Genomic DNA, 19,657 nt, shown 5'->3' on the forward strand with positions numbered 1-19,657 from the left:
GGTTCAAATCAAAATTTTTATGCTGATACTGAAAACAGTGAAACTGTGGTAGAGGGAACATGGTATGGGCAAAAGGAAATCTACTAATTTCCAGGCTGCTATTTTCTAATCATGTGACCTATAAATTGTTACAATTTCTTAGAAAGTTTTTAAGCTGGAATGAGGATATGATTTCATGGAAATGTTGTGAGGAATAAATACCACATACTACATGTTTAAAGTTGTTTTCAATCTTAGGATAGAAAAATGAAAAGCAAAATGAGGTCTAATAAAAAGAGCTATCTATTTCCTCTTACACCAACCAGTTCATAAAAAGAATATTTATAATTTTTATTTTCCTGCATGGCTCCAATGTCTGTGTATTTTAGGCTAGAGGATAAAAGCTAATTGGAAAATTATAGGCAAGTAACTTCTCTCTAAAGCTGTATGTACAAAAACATTTTGGGCTATTGTGAAATCTAAGAGAATCTCTAGAGTTCTCATTTTAATACTACCCACAAAGACCTCTGTGAACTTCCTGATGGGTACAACCAACCCACCCTGTATGTCCTTTAATGCAACTTTGTAAATTTCAGGGTATCTTAACCTTAGCATATACCCACAACATCTCTACTATTTCTGAAGAATTCTTTTGTGCTTTTTTAAAAAAAAATACTTAATACTTTTATTTAACTGTTGTGCCACTTGGAAAAATCAAATAGTTACAATCCATTTAAATGGTTTAAATTCCTCATTTACTCCCAAGAAATTTTTGCCATCAACCAACCAGGCTCCATTCAAATATGGATATGTTATTATTGGCCTCTAGTAGAAACATTAACTAAATAAGTGGTCCAGGTACTCTTTATCAAAATAATAATGCACTAAATAATATTCAAATGGCTTAAAGATTTAATAGATCTTAAAAATGATTTTACTTAGGGCGCCTGGGTGGCTCAGTTGGTTAAACGACTGCCTTCGGCTCAGGTCATGATCCTGGAGTCCTTGGATCGAGTCCCACATCGGGCTCCCTGCTCAGCAAGGAGCCTGCTTCTCCCTCTGGCCCTCCCCCCTCTCATGTACTCTCTCTCTCTCATTCTCGCTCTCTCAAATAAATAAATAAATCTTTAAAAAAAAATGATTTTACTTAGAGATTAAAAAATGTTAACTATATCTCATCAAAAATGCTATGAATAAAATTTGAAAATCATTACTTCAGAGATATTTAATCCAGTGTCTGATCATCTAATAAAAATACTTATTTACCAACATTACAAATACTGCACTATTCTAGGCACTGAGGATACAGTGAACAAGAAACAAGGTCCCCGTCATGATGAAACTTACACTTCAAAGAGAAAAGATAGAAAATGAACAACAAACAAGATAATTTTGTGCTGAAGAAGTGCCAGGAAGGACATAGGGAGAGATGACTGGGATGCGGTGGGAAGTTTTGAAAACAGTGGTCAAAGAAGTCCCCGTGAGATGACATGGGAATTGAGATCTGAAGGATGAGAAGAGCCAACTACACAAAGAATTGAGAAAGGGCATCCTGAGCAGAGGGAGGAGCAAACACAAGACCTTGAGGTGGGAATGAGCTTGGTATTTTTAAGGAACAGAAAGGAAGCCAATGTGCCACAAGTATAATGGACATAAGTGACAGTGGTTCAAGATGGAGTATGAAAGGGGGATGGGGGCATGGGATCACAGGTACCTGCTCTTTGGAGTGCCTTTCTATTTGCTAGATGGGACGCCACCCAATTCAAGAATCACTGAACAAAGCCAACTGAATCTTTAAAATCACTCAGCTGAATTTTGTTTTTTAACAAAACTAACAACAGTTGCACTTTTACTTCTGTTAGTCCTAACAGAGGAAGTAAAGGGAAGACACCCAGTTTCACTTCTTATAAATTGAAGATACTAAACAGAAAATACAGGACCATAAATTAAGCTCTTCTGTGAACCCGTTACAAATACTTCCAAGAAAAAAAAATAAAATGCATTTTCCCTCCTCAAATCGACTCCTTTTTTACTGTCTACCCAATCTGCTCTTCAAGCACAGAACCCTAGAATCCTTCTTGTCTCTCTCCCTTTCCTACCACCACCCGTTCGGTATCTGGCACATAGGAACCATTTAGTAAATATGAAGGAATAAATTAATATAGTCTATTTGTCATACTGCCAAAAACACCTCTCATATAACCCCTCCCTGACCCACTAGCAGACCTGGTGCAAGTCCACATCATCTATTTTTTTTTTTTTAAAGATTTTATTTATTTATTTGACAGAGAGAATGAGATAGAGCATGAGAGGGGGGAGGGTCAGAGGGAGAAGCAGACTCCCTGCTGAGCAGGGAGCCCGATGCGGGACTCGATCCTGGGACTCCAGGATCATGACCTGAGCCGAAGGCAGTCGCCAAACCAACTGAGCCACCCAGGCGCCCGTCCACATCATCTATTACCAGGACTATTCTAACAGCCTCTTACTACTTCTTCATTTTCTAAACTCCCGACCTCATCATGTCTATCTCCTCCTTAAAATTATCTAATGATTTCCCATTGCCTAAGAAAATAGTTTAATCAGTACAGTAGACAAAAGATCTTTTTTTTAACAACCCAATCACAGATTTATCACCTTTACAATCAGTAGCATCCATCATCTTTATCTTCTCCCATGCACAACCTCTCACCTACCCTCTCCAATCTGCCATCCATATACATATCCTACAATCTAGCCATGTGGGCTTCTTTTTTTTTTTTTTTTAATTTTTTTTTTTTTAATTTTTTATTTATTTGCGAGAGAGAGAATGAGAGACAGAGAGCATGAGAGGGAGGAGGGTCAGAGGGAGAAGCAGACTCCCTGCTGAGCAGGGAGCCTGATGTGGGACTCGATCCCGGGACTCCAGGATCATGACCTGAGCCGAAGGCAGTCGCTTAACCAACTGAGCCAACTTCTTAATGCACCATACATTTTCATGCTTGCCTTCTAGTCCTTGCCACATTTTCTCTGTCTAAAGTAACTTTCTCTCTGTTCTGACCTACTTGACAAGTCATATCAGATTCTTCTACGCCACGATCATCAGGAAATTAAATTATAAGAACATATCAGCAGTGGTGTTCAAATGACTTAATTACTTAAAGAGTAATTTTAGATTTAAGTATTTCAAACTAGCAGGGAAAAAAAGGCAGACTAAACACAGGCATCTAACTTTACTCCTTTACAATATATAACTAAAAACAAAAGATGGGTTAGCTTGGTGATGGGTATTAAAGAGGGCACGTACTGAATGGAGAACTGGGAGTTATACCCAAACAATGAATCATGGAACTCTACATCAAAAACTAATGATGTAATGTATGGTGATTAGCATAACATAATAAAATAAAAAAATAAAATAAAAATTAAAATGAAGCTTGAAATAAGATATATGACTAGTAACTGACCTAGAAGGTCTGAGACAGCAGAAAACAACAGTAGACCAAAGAGAATATCAACCCAGTTTACACCATAAAAACCAACAAATTTTCAAAGACTATGGCACAGGTTCCACTTGAAGTGGGAGTAAAGGTGGGACTGAAAGGAGGTCTAGTTGAAAGCTATTAAAAGAGCAGATCCGCATTCTCACTGCATACCACTGTGTGACTATTTCTCCATGTTCCTGCAGATGACAAAGTCCTATGTGTATCTCTACAAAGACAGGTAAGTATAATTTATCAACTAAAAAAGTTAAAAGTATTTGCCTCTGGAAAAGGGAAAATGTGGGTAACGTGCTCTAGGGCTGTTATTTTTCCTAAACTTTGTATAACCATCTCTTTGTGATATTTTGATTCATAGTAAGAAATGTAGTTGACCCTTGAACACAAGGGTTGGAGCACAGATCCCCCTGCAAAGTTGAAAATCCACACGTAACTTCTGACCTCCCCAACACTTAACTACTAATAGCCTGCTGTTGACTGGAAGCCTTACTGATAACATAAACAGTGGATTAACACAAATCTTGTCTGTTATATGTATCATATACTGTATTCCTACAGTAAAGGACACTAGAAAAAAGAAAATCATAAGGAAGAAAAAATTACATTTGCAGTACCGTATTTATGAAAAAAAAATTTGCACATAAGTGTACTCACGGAATTCAAACCCCTGTTGCTGAAGGGTCAACTGTATTTGGTCTTCGTTCCTATTACCAGCCCAGAGCTCTTAAAACCCTTTGAATTTCCTATGATGAGAGTGATAAAGGTGTGTTTTGTTGTAATAGGGTGACTTTTGGAAAGCACCTAAACAAGGGTACTGGCTGCCAGCGGAGTCAACCATGTGATTAAAGGGTTGGAACTTTCAGTCTTGTACTCCCTACCTTCCCCCAACCTCCTGCAAGCAGAGAGCGGCTGGAGATTGAGTTCAACTACCAATGGTCAATGATTTAATCAATCATGCCTATATAATCAAGCCTCCATAAAAACCCAAAAGTACATGATTCAGAGAGCTTCCAGGTTGGTGAACATGTGGAGATTTGGGGAGAGTGGTGTGCTCAGACAGCATGGAAGCTCTGTGCCCTTTCCCCATATCATGTCCTATGTATCTCATACCTATCTGTTCCTAAGTTATATCTTTTTGTAAAAAACCAGTAATCTAGTAAAGAAAATGTTTCTCTGAGTACTGTGAGCTGCTCTAGCAAATTAACTGAACTCCAGGAGGGGTCATGGGAACCTCCAATCTACAGGTAAGTAAGAAGCACTGGTGACAACTGGACTTGTGACTGGCATGGGGGGGGGCGGGTAGCAGTCTTGTGGGACCGAACCCTTAACTGGTAGGATGAGATGTTACCTCCAGGTGATAGTGTCAGAATTGAGGTGAATTACAGGACACCCAGCTGATGCTAGAGAATTGCTTGATGGTGCGGGAAAAACATACACACTGGAATTGGTGCCAGAATTATACTCTTAAGATACATATTTGTAGAACTTTGATAAAATTACAAGTTTTAGATTTCAATTTCCAAATAGTTACAGTTTCAGTAAACTGGAATCCTAATATTCATAAATATGATTTGGTTATATAAATATCTTCCAAAATATTCATTTAACATTTTGGACAACCACCTCTTACCTAATATAGTCTTCATTATTCACAGATTCTGCTATATACAAATTTGCCTGCTATCTAATTTTTAATTTGTAAGCTCAAAATCAATACTCATAGTACTTTCCTAATCATTTCCAGACATGTACAGAGTAGCAAAAAAATTGAGATGTCTGATGTGCAGGTTACCAGCTGAGATCGAACAAGATGATGCTCTGTCTTCTTAAGACAGCTTTCATACTATAATTAAGTATCCTTTTTGTGGTCTGTTTTGTGACAATTTTTCAATTTTTGCTTTTTGTTGCTAATTTTTTTTTGTTTAAAATGGCCCCCAAGGGTAGGGCTGAAGTGCTGTCTAGTGTTCCTAATGAAAGAAGGCTTTGAGAGGAAAACACAGGCAGTAACCTCTTTGACCTTGGCTGCAGCAACTTCTTGCTGGACACGTCTCCAAATGCAAGGGAAACAAAAGCAAAATATGAACTATTGGGACTTCATTAGGATAAAATGCTTTTGCAGGGGCGCCTGGGTGGCTCAGTCGTTGAGCGTCTGCCTTCAGCTCAGGTCATGATCCCGGGGTCCTGGGATTGAGCGCCGCATCGGGCTCCCTGCCTGCTTCTCCCTCTCCCACTCCCCCTGCTTGTGTTCCTCTCTCACTGTGTCTCTCTCTGTCAAATAAATAAATAAAATCTTTAAATAAATAAATAAATAAATAAATAAAATGCTTTTGCACAGCAAAGGAAATAGTCGACAAAACTAAAAGGCAACCTACAGAATGGGAGAAGATATTTGCAAATGACTTAACAGATAAAAGGCTAGTAGCCAAAACCTATGAAGAACTTATCATATTCAACACCCAAAAAGCAAAAATTCCAATCAAGAAATGGGCAGAAGACATGAACAGTCATTTCTCCAAAGAAGGCATACAAATGGCCAGCAGGCACATAAAAAATGCTCAATATCACTTGGAATCAGGGAAATACAAATCAAACCACAATGAGATACCACCTCACACCGGTCAAAATGGCTAAAATTAACAACTCAGGGAACAACAGATGTTGCCGAGAATATGGAGAAAGGGGAACCCTCTTATACTGTTGGTGGGGATGCAAACTGGTGCAGCCACTCTGGAAAATAGTATGGAGGTTCCTCAAAAAGCTAAAAATAGAACTACCCTACGACCCAGCAATTGCACTACTAGGTATTTATCCAAAGGATACAAACATAGTGATCTAAAGAGGCACATGCACCCCAAAGGTTTATAGCAGCAATGTCCACAATAGCCAAAATATGGAAAAAGCCCAGATGTCCATCAACAGATGAATGGATAAAGATGTGGTGTATATATATGTATATATGTGTGTGTGTGTGTACACACAATGGAGTATTACTCAAAAAGCCATCAAAAAGAATGAAATCTTGCCATTTGCAATGATATGGATGGAACTAGAGGGTGATGCTAAGTGAAATAAGTCAGTCAAAGACAAATAGCTATGATTTCACTCAAATGTGAAACAAAACAGATGACCATAGGGGAAGGGAAGGAAAAATAAAATAAGATGAAAACTGAGAGAGAGGCAAACCATAAGAGATGCTGAACTTTAGGAAACAAACTGAGGGTTGCTGGAGGAGAGGTGGGTGGGGGGTATGAGGTAATTGGGTGATAGGCATTAAGGAGAGCACGTGATGTAATGAACACTGGGTGTTATATGCAACTGATAAATCCCTAAATTCTACCCCAGAAACTAATAATACAGTATACATTAACTAAATTGAATTTAAATAAAAAAATTTTTTAAAAGAAGGCTTTGCTATATACCTTATGAAGAAAATGTGTGTTAGATAAGTTTCATTTACATGAGTTATAGTGCTGTTGACCATGAATTCAATGTTAATAAACCAACAATAAAAAATAAATAAGATGTCTTTAAACAGTAACACATATGAAACAAGGTTATGTATTGATCAGTTGATGAAAATGTTGTGACCGGTGGCTAACAAGAGACTTAACCCTGAATTACCCCTAGGAGCTATGCTTTAATGTTCATGAATTCAATGTTTGCTGCCACCTTATAGAACACAACTACTGTGAATAACAAGAATCAACTGTAATTGGACTTAGTGACTGGGCTTAATTCTCAGAAAGCAGATGGAGAGTTAATGGTAAAATAGAAAATGAGAACTAAATTGTGTTCCCTGAGTTTTCTTATCCTATAGTTACAGTGGCCAATTTAAAACTAGGATTTATGGCTTTTATGCACCAGAATACTTCTTAGGGGACAAATTATCATTGGAAACCAAGTCATTTTTAAAATGATGAACACGCTGCTGGTCAACAAATCTCACTATTTTATGTAACACCATTATTAATATGTCCACATCATCAAGTCAGGATTAATAAAAATGAAATCTGGGGGCTTTGTTCCATATTACTACTAACTACCAAGCCAAGTGGCCTAAACTGCCTGGAAACTCAAGAATGCAACACAATTTAACAGCCACTAAACTTACAACATTTTTTTTGGTAAGATTTTATTTACTTGAGACACAGAAAGAACATGAGCCGGAGGACAGGGGCAAGGGAGAGGAAGAGTGAGAAGCAGACTCCCCACTGAGCAGGGAACCCGATGAGTATCGTGACCTGAGATGAAGGCAGACACTTAACCAACTGAGCCACCCAGGCGTCCCTAAACTGACAATATTCTTCTAATCTGAGGGAATTTTCTATAAATCAAGAAACCAATGTTCAATTTCCAGCCCATTCAAATCCATACCACAGAGAAAAGTACTCTATAAACATGCTACAACTACTACTTAAACCAGAATCATTAGCTCAACTACGTATAGTTTATTCTTTTCATTCTTGCCTTATCTTTTCAACAATAAAAGACCAGAGCAGGTGCTCAACAATTGCAACTATTCCATTTCTCTTCTCTCTGTCACAGCAAAGCTTTGCTATCTCTTCCAATTCCTCCACCCTCTCTCTTCAATCCAACCATGCCTTTACTCCCCACAACCTACTGAAAGCTCTCTTTAAGGATACCAATGACTTCTAGTTGCTAAATCCAATGGTCATTGTACTCAACCTACCTGCAGTATATGATGTAGCCGATTATGTTCCCTCCTCTTGGAACACTTTATTTATGCCGCTTCTTATTTATGTAGCTTCTAGGAAACCTTTCTTGGGTTTGCTCCTAACTGTCTGGCTACTACTCAAGTTTCTTTGCTGGCTTTCTTCTTCTCCCTGAGCTCAGCACTTGGACATCTTCTCTGGCTTTATTTAGTCCCTTGATGATCACTTCAGGTACCTTGGTTTAAATACCAGGTATGTAGATTCCATCAGCAGCCTAACCTGTCCCCTAAATCTACTGGTTTAGAAAAACTCAGATAAAAGTTTCCTTACTTAAGGACGTCTCAGAGCCTTCTCCTGTGCATTATAAATATCCAAAAGAAGACTATGTACACGTTATGTCTTACACTTATTTAGAACAGAATCTTTTCCTCATGATGCATCTTGTGAGACATACAATTAACTAAGCCACTAAATATAGCATACTAAGCTGTCTTTCAAGTAGTTCCAAATTCCCACAGCATGAATTAATTATATAAAAATGGGCAAACTTTCCCTCTGATTTTACAGAGGTAATAACTGAGTTTGAAGTTTTCAAGGCAGCTCACTCCATTAAAAGAGTTTGCCTCATTTTTCCTTATGCACCCCTATACTTTTCTTATATAACTTCCTTAAAGTTTGAAATTATGTCAAAATAAAAAAGAAATAGCTATAATAAGCTTTAATTCAGTTTTAAAATACCTCCTTTTTCATGTTAATTTTCTATACACAAACTATCAACTTAATATACATAAGCCGTCCTCAAGCTTATTTTCTCATTTAGTATGGTTGCAGTGATGGAAAAGAATAGGATAAGCACAAGAGAACTATCCCTGTGTTTTGATTTTACAAATTTATAAATCCACCTCCATCAAAAGAAAAAGGTCATACTCAGTTGCCTATGATCAATGAGGAGACAGATTTTTAGATACACTCTTCTAATATCTTAAAGCCCATTTCCTCCAGAGATTTTTAACAGTGTATTTAATACCTATTACTTCAAAGGTTAAGTTAAAATGATTGCTCAAAATATAAACTAAAACTCTGGATCATAGCAGCATTTTTAGTCATTGTTACAAGTATTTTCCAATGATGATAAAAACTGAATAATTATACTCTTAGAGAAATAAACACTTCTCATTAATTTCCCCTAGTAATAATCTAGTCACGTTTTTCACACTCACACAATTTTTGTCATGAGAACTGGGTTTCTAAAAGAAGAAAATGCAATTAGTTGCTCACCTTTTAACTCATCATACTTTCATACATTTGTTTTAAACGAAATAGAAATGGTAAGGGGGATGAACATAGACACATTCATCCAGTCAAAACATACGGTATATTTTGGTTCTGGATATGCAAAACTAATACATTCTGAAATCATGGGACTTAATTAAAACAATAAAAAAATGGTACTTTATATACTTTCTATTAAAATTATTACTTTAAAACTTAATATACAGGGACTTCCATTTCTAACCATGATGGAGTATCAGGGACCAGATTAATCTCCCCATCTTAAATACTAAAAACATGGACACAATAGTGAAAAGTTTTCAGACACTGGGCAACAGGCAGCACAATCTCTGAAAGAGGCAATAAAAGTAAGCCGGATGACTTCCCAAGGGTAGAGTTTCCGGGATACAATACTAAGATAGGAAAATCAGATCCAGACAGACTCCCCAAATTGAGAAGACAGATAAGGGGGTTCAGGGACACCAAGGCAGCTACAGTTCCCAGGGCAAAGTACCAGGAAGGAGAAAAAAGCACAAAGAAAGCTCTGGAATTCTGTAGAACATTTCCCCTGAGTCTCCTGCTGAATACTGATCAGCACATGTATGCAAGGAAACTATCTGAAACCAGGGATAGAACCACCAGAAAGGAGCAAGGAGAACAATTACCAAAGTTCACCTAGGGATGATAAGAATTCACAGAGTGAAGAAATCCTGTAACAATGGGCAATAGCTAGAATATCCAGAAGGGCATTGTGCCTGTACTAGGAACAAATTAGCCTTGTACTAAAGGATGCTCAGGTCTCACCTAACGAAACTTAAAAAACAAGGCTTAGAAAATTAAACTGTTTCTAAGTAACTTAACTGTATCTCAGAAGAAATCTCAAAATATTAAAAATAATACAGAGGAAAGGCAGCTCCAAACAACAAAATTCACAATGTCTGATATCCAAACAAAAATTAGCAAGCATGCAAAGAAAAAGGAAAATACAATCCATCATAAGGAGAAAAATCAGTTCTAAAAACGGACCCAGGAATAACATAAGTGACAGGATAAGTAAGGAAGGACATTAAAACCGGTATCTTATATAAAACATTGCTGAAAAAAATTAAAGGAAGCAAAAGTAAGTGGAAAGCAACCTTATGTTCATGGATTGGAAGACTTAGTATTATTAAAGAAGTCCACACTATCCAAAGTGATCTACAGATTCAGTGCAATTTCTATCAAAATTCCACAGTATTTTTTTGCAAAAATAAAAAATCCATCCTGGGGCGCCTGGGTGGCTCAGTCGTTAAGTGTCTGCTTTCGGCTCGGGTCATGATCCCAGCGTCCTGGAATTGAGCCCCGCATCAGGCTCCCTGCTCAGCAGGAAGCCTGCTTCTCCCTCTCCCACTCCCCCTGCTTGTGTTCCCTCTCTCGCTGTGTCTCTGTCAAATAAATAAATAAAATCTTAAAAAAAAAAAAAAATCCATCCTGAAATTCATATGGAATCTCAAGGGACCCCAAATAGACAAAATAATTTTGAAAAAGAGGAAGAAAGTAGAAGGACTCACAATTTATTTCAAAACATATTACAAAGCTATACTAACCCAAACAGTGTACTACTGACATAAAGGCAGACAAAAAGACCAATGGAATAGAACAGAGTCCAGAAATAAACCCTCACATATACGGTCAAATGATCTTTGACAAGAATGCAAAGACTACTCAGTGCAAAAGAATACACTCTTTGACAACTGATGCTGGGAGAACTAGAGAGTCACGTGCAAAAGAATGCACGTGACTCTCTAGTTACAGAAATTAACAAAAAATGAATAAAGAAGCTAAAACTATTAAACTCCTAGATTAACTAAGGGGCAAAACTCCAGGATTTTGGCCTTGGCAATGATTTCTTGGATATGACACCAAAAGTACAGACAACAACAGCAAATATAAATAGGACTATATCGAACTTAAAACTTTTATGCATCAAAGGCTACAATCAATAGAGTGAAAAGCATATAGAATGGAAGAAAATATTTGCAAATTATATAACTGATAAGGAGTTAATAACCAGAATATATAAAGAACTCCTTCTTAACAACAAAAAATCACTCAATTAAAACACAGGCAAAAGACCTGAATAGACATTTCTCCAAAGATGATGTACAAATGCCAACAAGCATATGAAAAGGTGCTCAACATCACTAGTCATCAGGGAAATACAAATCAAAACCATGAGATATCATTTCACACCCATTAAGATAGCTACTATCAACAAAACTGAAAATAACAACTGTTGGCAATGATGTAGAAAAACTGGAACTCTTTTGTACTGTTAGTGGAATGGTAAAATAGTGCAGCCACAATGGAAAACAGTATAGAGGTTCCTCAAAAAATTAAAAACAGAATTACCTTATGACCCAGCAATCCCACTTCTGGATATATATCTAAAAGGAGTGAAGGCTTGGTCTTGAAAAGATATTTGCATACCCATGTTCAGAGCAGCACTATCCACAATAACCAAGAGGTAGAAGTAAGCCAAACATCTACCAATGGATCACTGGATACAGAAAATGATGTATATACGTACAATAAGATATTATTCAGCCTTAAAGGAAATCCTGTCATAAACTACAACATGGATGAATCTTGAGGACATTATGCTAAATGAAATAAATCAGTCACAAAAAGACAAATACTGTATGATTCCATTTATATAAGGTACCAGTATAGTCAAATTCATAGAGACAGAAAGTAGAAGAGTAGGTACCTGGATCTGGGGGGAGAAGAAAAGAGGAGATGTTTCAGATTTGTAAGATGAAAAAGTTCTGGGGCGCCTAGGTGGCTCAGTCAGTTAAGCATCTGCCTTCGGCTCAGGTTGTGGTCCCAGGGTCCTGGGATCAAGCTCTGCATCGGGCTCCCTGCTCAATGGGGAGCCTGCTTCTCCCTCTCCCTCTGCCTGCCACTTCCCCTGCTTGTGTGTGCTCTCTCTCTCTGTGTCAAATAAATAAATAAAATCTAAAAAAAAATTTTTTTTAAAAAGATGAAAAAGTTCCAGACAGTTGTTTCACAACAATGTGAATATACTTAAAACTCTCAAATTGGTTAAGTAAAAAGGGTGAAAATGGTTAAGATGGTAAATTTTATGTGACGTATTTTTAACCACGATTTAAAAAAAAAAAAACCCGTCTATTATAGACTCCATATATTTAAGAAAGTAAAAGAAGAAAACATGACCACTGTTAAGGAAAGACATGGAAGATATAAACAAGATTCAAATCAAACTTTTAGAGATGAAAAATACAATGTTTAACGAGAAAAATACAATGGATAAGATTAACAGCAGATTAGAAATCAGTAGAAGAAAATGTTAGTAATTCTGAAGACATAGCAATAGACATTATTCAAATTGAAACAAGGAGGGGAAGAAAAAAACCCAAAAAACAAAAAACCCAGGATCAGTTAGGTGTGGAACAATATCTATTTGTCAATGTATGTGTAACTGGAGTACCAGAATGAAAGGAGAGAGTGAAGGAATAGAGAAAAACTATTTGAAGAAATAATGGCCAAAATTTTTCTAAATTTGATGACAATGACAAATCCACACACCCAAGAAGCTCAACTAACCCTAAGCATAAGAGACATAAAACTACACCAAAGCACATCATAATAAAAGTGCTTTAGGGCGCCTGGGTGGCTCAGTTGGTTAAGCGACTGCCTTCGGCTCAGGTCATGATCCCGGAGTCCCGGGATCGAGTCCCACATTGGGCTCCCGGCTCAGCAGGGAGCCTGCTTCTCCCTCTGACCCTATCCCCTCTCATGCTGTTTCTCTCTCTCTCTCAAATAAATAAATAAATAAAATCTTTAAAAAGTGCTTTAAACCAGTGGTAAAGAGATCATTCTAAAAGTAGCCAGAGACCAAAAACACTTTCAGTATAAAGAAATAAAGATAACAGTAGATTTCATGTCAGAAACATGCAAATGAGAAAATAGCGGAGCATCATTAAAGTCGTATCATTAAAGTCCTGAAAGAAAAAAACTGTCCATCTAGAATTCTATACCCAGTAAAAATACATTTGAAAACTGAAGTACAAAAAAAAAAGGGGGGGGGTTCAGACATATAAAAGCTGAAAAAATTCTCAGCAGTAGTTCAACTTACAATAAATGCTAAAGGTAATCATAGGCAGAAGGAAAATGATACCAGATGGAAAAGGAATTTCAAAGGAAAGAAGAGCCTTGAAAATGGGACAAATGTGGGTAAAAATAAGAGCCCTTTCCTAAATATCATTTTTAAATCCACTTAAGAGAACTGACCATTTAAAGCTAAAAAACTAAAACCATACTGTACAACTAAAATGTATGACAACAACACAAGAATGAAAAGGAGAAATAGAACTATAGTGTTTTAAGGTTGTTATATAATATGTGAAGTGGTATTTTACCCAAAAACAGACTGTGATAAGTTAGATATATATAAACAAACAAACAATAAACCCAAAAAACAAACCAAAACAAAAACCTATAGATGATAAAAAGCAAAAAAAAAAAAAAAGATATAAAGGAGAGTCATAAAAAATACTCAAATAATACAAAGTAGAAGGCAAAAAGCAAAAACAAAAGAGATGGGACAAATAAAACACAAATCGCAAGGTAACAGATTTAAACCCAACAATATCAATAATCACATTAAATATAAGTGGTCTAAACTAAAAAGCAAGAATTAGAAAACTGGATTAAAAAACGAAGACTGAACTATATGCCATCTACCAGAAACTACTTCAAATACACACAAATGGATAAAAGTAAAATGATGGAAAAATATGCACCATGCTAATACCAATCAAAAGAAAGCTAGAGAGGCAATATTGTCAAAGTAGATTTCAGAGCAAAGCATACTACCAGAAATAAAGAGAGCCATTTCACAATGATAAAGGGATCCAATTCATCAAGAAATCACAACAATCCTAAATATGCATACATCTAGTAAGAGAACTTAAAAATATACAAAGCCAAACTGATGAAAGTATAAGCAGAAACTGGCAAGTCCAAAATGATATTCAGAGATTTCAATACCCTTCTCTCAAAAACTGCTAGAACAAGTAGACATAAAATCAGTAAGGATAGAGAAAACTTGAGCAATTCTATCAATCAAGTTGATCTGACGTTTATACCACTCCACCCAACTTTCTTTTCACGTGCACATGAATCATTTACCAAGACAGACCATATTCTGGGCCATAAAACAGTCTCAATAAATTTAAAATGATTCAAATCTTACAATGTATGTTCTCTGAGCACAATGAAATTAAATCAGAAATCAATACCTAAAAAATCCCATGTGCATACTCATTTGTAACCAATGGGGTCAAAGAAGGAATCACAAATAAAATCAGCAAGGATTTCTGAACTGAACAAAAATGAAAATACAACGTATCAAAATTCACGGGATGTAGCCAAAGCACTATTTAGAGGGAAATTTTACAGCATTAAACATTTATATCAGAAGACAATAAATTAATGAGCTAAGTTTTTAAGATACAAGCAAATAAAATGCAAAGTGAAGAACAGAAAGAAAATAATAAAGAAATCAGTGAAACTGCGAACAAAAAATCAATAAAGAAAACCAAAAGCTGCTCCTTTGAAAATCAATAAAACAGACAAATCTCTAGCCAAACTGAAAAGAAAAAAAATGAAAAAATACACAAATTAACAATCAGGAACGAGAGAGGGGACATAGCCATAGATCTTATAACATTAAAAATATAATAAGAGAATATTATGAACAATTTTATGCCAATTTAACAACTTAGATAAAACAGACAAACTCTTTGAAATAAACTATTGCTGCACCTGGATGGAGCAGCCCATTAAGCATCCAATTCTTGGTTTCAGCTCAGGTCATGATCTCAGGGTCGTGAGATGGAGTCCCGAGCATGGTCTGCTTAAGACTCTCTCCCCTCTCCCTCTGCACCCCCCACCCCTACTCATGCTCTCTCTCTCTAATAAATAAATCTTAAAAAAAAGATACAAACTATTGATGTTCATTCAAAAACAAATAAATAAACTAAGTAGCCCTCTATTGATGAAAATAAAGTAGTTGTTAAAACCTTTCCTACGGGGCACCGGGTGGCTCAGTCGTTAAGCGTCTGCCTTCGGCTCAGGTCATAATCCCAGGGTCCTGGGATCGAGTCCCGCATCAGGCTTCCTCCTTGGTGGGAAGCTTGCTTCTCTCTCTCCCACTCCCCCTGCTTGTGTTCCTCTCTCACTGTGTCTCTCTCTGTCAAATAAATAAAATCTTTAAAAAAATAAATAAATAAAACCTTTCTCACAAAGAAAACTCTAGGTATAGGTATACAAGTCACTTAGTACTATCTTAAGTTTAAGATACATGGACGGATCTAATATTTATTAATTATCATCATGTGCTGGCATTAAGAATATAACTTTAATATGACTTATTAGTATTCAGCAACATCATTCTAGAAGGAAGTTGTGTGAAGAACTGATTAATATGAGGCTAAATTAAAACCAAGGAGACTAATAATAATCTGGGGGAAAAATGATGAGTACCTAAAATAAGTCAGTGGCAATGAGGGGTGGGTGTTGGGACAGGGCATGATTAAAAGATGGATAGCTAGTAAAGAGAAAGACCAGTAAAGAGAAAGACCAGATGTAGTTATTGACTGGATATGAAAGGTACAGACAGTGAAAGAGTAAGGATGCTCCATGATTCCTGGCTTGAACAATAGAAGAACTATTCATTAGGATTGGGAATACAGAGGAGAAACAGATCTGGGAACAAGAAGATATGTTTATTTTCCAACATATAATACATTTAGACATTCACTGCCCAAAAGATATATAGTAGGCAATGAGATATATGGAATCAATACTTGGGAAATATATGTAGTTAAATTAACTGGCTCTATCTCCCAAGATTACTTGCAATTAAAGCCTTCTCTATGACTGTAAAATTAATGGCTTTTATCTGTTGGAAGAATTTCAGAGATAAGAATGTGGCTAAGGGATTTGAGGAAAAAAGTCCCTTTCCGTGTATATAGTAAACTCACAGTACAAGAGACCCAATTTCAGTATTCTTTTTATTGCCATTTAGAATAGCAAAATCTTATTTACTTTATCTGGTTTAATGAGTCTGACGTACTTTCTTCAGGAAAAAAAAATTGAGAATATGACGCCCTTTCCCTATCTTTTCCCTTGTTTTGTATGTGGCTGCAATGACTTGTTTTTTTTATTCAACTGTGCCTACTGCCTGTGTAACATCCTATCATCTCCTCTTAAGGTTTTATTTGTTTGTTTGCCATTTTCTGGCTCTCCTTACTCTGTTTGAGAATTGTATTTTTTTTAAAAAAAACACATCTGTTCAGGGCACCTGGGTGGCTCAGTCAGTTAAGCCTCCGACTCTGGATTTCCGCTCAGGTCACGATCTCAGGGTTGTGAGATTGAGCCCTGTCTCAAGATCCACACCCAGTGTGGCGCCTGCTTAAGATTCTCTCTCTGCCTCTCCCTCTCTGCACCCCACCCTTTAAAATAAATGAATAAATGAATGAATGAATAAATAAAATAAAAATCACACCTATTCAACTTAGTCAAATAACAGCAACAACTGTTTTTTGAACATGTCTTATAAGCCAGACAATGTGTCAAGTACTTTACGTATATTAGCTAATTTAATTCTCAAAATCTTGCACAGTATCTCCATTTTATGATTAAATAAAACTGAACCTCGAAAAGATTACATAATGAGCCCAAAGTCACACAACTGATGGACTGTAGAACTGAGACTTGAACGTAGGTCTGCAGAGCACCAAAATTCGTGCCACACAACTTTAGTTTTTTGCTATCTGTAACAGACCTTTTATGGAATGTTTTACTAAGGTGCTTTCATTCATGCAACAAATATCAGTGCCTACTACATACCTTCAAAACTTCTATAGAAACACTTTTTTTTTTTGTAGAAACACTTTTAACAGTCCTTTTCCCCTACTGTTTTGAAACTGGAAAGCTGCATACAGTGCACTTTTTCTCTCCTTTACTTCCTCTCATTAAATGTCAAATTCAATCATGTTATGATTATTATCAGGTAGTGGTTCAGCCACAGCCATTTCCTGCCCAGTTCCTGTTCACCACTCAGAATGAAGTCCAGCATATTTTCTTTCCTAGTACTCTAAAACTACCTGGTCTAGGAAGCAGTCCGTTTTTCTCATGTGAAATCTGATCTTTGTGTCATTTTAGCAATTTGTATGAGAATAACAAGTTGGAATACAAAAGCAGCTTTCCTAAATGGCATTTAATATTTTCAACTTAGATAATTCTGGTCATGAATTTACATGTCATACATGTACATACATACATTACATATAAATCTACATTTATAAATCCAGTGGAAGTATTCATGGGTCTGTGCTAACCTGAAGGGAAGATTTACACATGGGACTTTTTCTCAGATTTTTTAAGAACAGCCCCAATTTGAAACATTCTGTCTCACCGTTACGTCTCAAATTTGGATTCAGAAAAGGCAGTCGGCATATATACAAAGCGTAGTTTGCAACAGTGGCCCTATGTGGCTACATACTCGGTAAAAGGGTTAAGGGAAGCAACAGTCACTTTAAGATTCTTCTTTTTAAAGTAATCCCAAAATACATTCCACAAATTATGTGCAAATGCCTCTAGTGGTGGTGTAAGTCTTCCTTTATAGCTCAGAATGAACTACTGCAATGAAATAATGAAAGTGCTCAGCTGGACACGTTTGGAAAAGAAGTTTTAATTGTCACTGGGGGAAAAAAGTCTTAAACGGTAAATATTAAATAAAAATGTAACAATTCCCAAACCGTTGAGGATTTCCTATAATTTTAATCAAAATTGGGTAGTACTCACCTTGCCTAGCCACATTTATACACAATTACCATTTAAATTTTGGCCTTCACAAATACTTTTTATACAAAGCTACGATTACTTGCCATTCCCTCAACAATCCACATTCCTGTTCTGTGACCCCGCCTCCTGTTCTATCTGTGTAGGATGCCCTCCTTCCCCAACCATGAAAACTACTACTTACCCTTGAAGGCTCCAGTGGTAGCCACACCTCCAAACCCTTCTCCACTCCGCCTCTGAATATTATTCAGTCTTCTTTATTCAGGGCTTACCAGTGTGCCAGTACTTTACATATTCTGTTTAATGCTTAATACTCTGCTTTGAAGTAATTCATCTCACTTAACAGATAAGAAAACTGAAGCTGAAAAAGGTTTACTATCATGTTAAAGGTCACAAAGCCAAACAGGAATTCAAATGCTGCTATGCCTAAACTTCAACTGAATTCTCTTCTATTAAATCACAAACTCTATGGCACTCTTCTATAGTATACACTGTATTGTATTATGATTATTTGTTTATTTCTCTCCCCCACTAACGACAGGACAGGTGACTCCATCCTTACATCCCCAACAATACTCAACAATGCCTACTATACAGTGACTCAAAGTGTTACTGAATATGTACAATATTCTTACTCAGTTTATGACTTTGCAGCATTAGTTTTCACTGATTAGTCTCCTTTGTACCAGGTCTCTACGAAGCCACTGTGGTGGTAAAACATACTGGCTTGGAATTTAGGCTTTGTAATCAGATTGCCTGGATTTGAATCCCACCTCCACCAACTTATGAGCTGAGAAATCTTGAACAAATGAGTTAACCGAAGTTTTGGTTAACTCATCTATAAAACAGAACAGTAATCACAGTACATGCCTCACAGCATTATAAAGATTAAACAAGACAGTATGGAAGCAATCCAACTATTTTTCGATCCTCATTTTTTCTACATGCCACCCTAAATTTTCTTTGGCTTAGTCTAGTGTAGCCTTTTTAATTACAAATTCCTTGAAATTTTATTAAATGGGCTGGCAAAAAGGTTCATAGGTTTAAAAATTGTTCAGGCCAAAAAAAGTAAAATAAAATAAAATTGCTCAGGCCAGGATGCCTGGCTGGCTCAGTCAGTAGAGCATGTGATTCTTGATCTCAGGGTTGTGAGTTCAAGCCCCACATTGGATGTAGAGCTTACTTAAACCAAACAAATAAACATTTAAAAAATAATAATAGAATAAAAAAATAAAAATTGCTCAGACCACCTACTTGATTTTTAGGGCCAACTGTCCACTGCCAGTTTGGACTCAAAAAAGAGTTTACTCTGGGAGGTTTGACTATACAAGAGTGCCCCCATTATACTTTTTTTCTCTTACTATGTTTTCATGGCCTATCAGAAAG

The 19,657-nt window shown here is 36.5% G+C and overlaps 1 protein-coding gene across 5 annotated transcripts in view; it reads right to left on the reverse strand.

The window, feature by feature from the left end:
• The window catches only part of PHTF2 (putative homeodomain transcription factor 2), a 112,874-nt gene that overhangs the window by 91,526 nt on the left and 1,691 nt on the right, over positions 1-19,657 (reverse strand). For 2 of the 5 annotated variants that reach the window (XM_081799662.1, XM_081799661.1), the window contains exon 2: positions 18,456-18,609. The exons of the other annotated variants lie outside the window; for them this stretch is intronic. The gene's annotated coding sequence lies outside the window, so the exon portion shown is untranslated. The remainder of the gene's footprint in view (positions 1-18,455; positions 18,610-19,657) is intronic. 5 annotated transcript variants of the gene reach the window in all.

The sequence above is a fragment of the Leptonychotes weddellii genome, chromosome 12, assembly GCF_054177405.1.
Source record: "Leptonychotes weddellii isolate Sample4059 chromosome 12, ASM5417740v2, whole genome shotgun sequence".
Classification (NCBI taxonomy): Eukaryota; Metazoa; Chordata; class Mammalia; order Carnivora; family Phocidae; genus Leptonychotes; species Leptonychotes weddellii.